Source organism: Microtus ochrogaster, linkage group LG4, assembly GCF_000317375.1.
Source record: "Microtus ochrogaster isolate Prairie Vole_2 linkage group LG4, MicOch1.0, whole genome shotgun sequence".
Taxonomy (NCBI): Eukaryota; Metazoa; Chordata; class Mammalia; order Rodentia; family Cricetidae; genus Microtus; species Microtus ochrogaster.
In genome coordinates, this window is record NC_022030.1 from 49230945 (window position 1) to 49232637 (window position 1693).

Sequence of the window (1693 nt, forward strand, 5' to 3'; positions counted from 1 at the left end):
CTCTGTGCTGGGTGGGCAGGTCGCAAACAAGGCGCCAACCCTGCTCTTTGCAGGCAGGCTATCCATGTCATTTTTAAAAAAAAAAATAAATGACTTAACATAAGATTTTAAACCACAAAACAACAGCTAGGAAATCCTTCATAGTTCTTGGCAATGATTTCTGGAATATGACATCAAAAAGCATAGGCCACAGTGATGACTTACCTATGAAGAGTTGATAGTAACCATTTACTGTTGGCAAGCTGTTGGGTTTCTGTGTTATGGTGGAAACAGGTACAGACAATACATGTATGGATGGATATGCCAAACAGCCTGGGATGGATTCTGCTTGTAGTCTATTGCTTGCTGAAGACTTTTGACTCGAGACTTTCCTGCCTGTGTACTGTTATATGCTGAGCCAGCTCTCTTCAGTTGATGCCAGTAACAGCACCCCCGCCCTTCAGCCCTTTATGACAAAATGTCAAATGTCCTCTAGGGGACAAAGTCACTGTTAGTTGTGACCCTCTTATCTAATTGGCTGAGATAACCTGATAAAGACTCCCAGGAGGTGCTTTCCTAAGATTACAAGGTGTAGGGGAAGGTAGAAGAAGAGTCAACCCCTGGTGTATTTGTCTTAGGTAGGTCAAGGTTACCTCAAGGGGTCCATTATCAACACCTAAATTTGGGAAGTGGTTCAAAAATAACTCTGCGATGGTAACACAGCTGCAAAGTGCTGTGTTAATAATGCAAATATAAGCTTAACCTACTTTTGTGATAGGCACAAGAAGCAGCCTCGAACACACTAGCCTGTTTTAAAGTGACTCTCTGAGTCTGAGGGCCTTCTCTGTGTCAGAAAGGTTGGGGTGCTGGGTGGGGACAGCCAGCAACTCCAATTCCCACTTGGGCAAAGGTTTATTTTTTCGGCTTATCTGAATTCAGAACAAACACAGGCAGAGGGAATTTTGAAAGCCCTCACATGGTTCTCATTGTTTGGTCAGCGCCAGACAAAAATGGCCTGTTTTCACGGCAAATTGGCAATAACATGTGTTTTTGAAAGTTGGAAACAGCATAATGCCTCATTTCAGAGAATAGTGTCTTCTTGTCTTGTAGGGTAAACACCTGTTTTGCAAAATAGAAGCATAAAAGCTGGCTTTATAAAAATTGTTGGGTTTCTTTTCTTCATTCCTATTATTCTCCAGTAATTAAAAAAATAAGTAAATTTGAAATCGTATAACATATAGATTTGTGTTTTTAAACAAACAGAGGCAAAGCAATCTCCCATTTCAACAGGAACTTTGGGTGGTCCTTTTGAGTTCACTTTCTCCTTGGATTAGAGGGAAAGAGACTCTCCATCTCTAATGAGAGTTTCTTCAGTTAAGTGCGTTTTTTCTTACTAATAAGGAGAAGTAGTGTGGACATTGTCCTTGAAAGGAACTGTTTGTCATCATCTGCAGGATGTACTGCTAGTCTCAGATGTCCCTTGTGGCCAGAGTTGACACATTTGGTGGTTGACTTTTCCAGTGCCCAGAGCCTTGGGATCATAAGGGTGAGGCCAGTAAGTGGGGCTAAGTGGATCATTTCTTCTTTCCTTGGGGGGCCACAAAAATATGTGAAGAAAATAAATAAGAAGGTGAACCCAAAGAAAAACATATAGGCATCCTCCTGAATATTAACCTTCATCAGGCGATGAAAGGAGACAGAGACAGAGACCCAC

The 1693-nt window shown here is 41.7% G+C and overlaps 1 protein-coding gene across 1 annotated transcript in view; it reads left to right on the forward strand.

Annotated features, from left to right (window-relative positions):
- Positions 1-1693, forward strand: part of Dner (delta/notch like EGF repeat containing) — a 303919-nt gene that overhangs the window by 259842 nt on the left and 42384 nt on the right. The gene's annotated exons all lie outside the window — the stretch shown is intronic.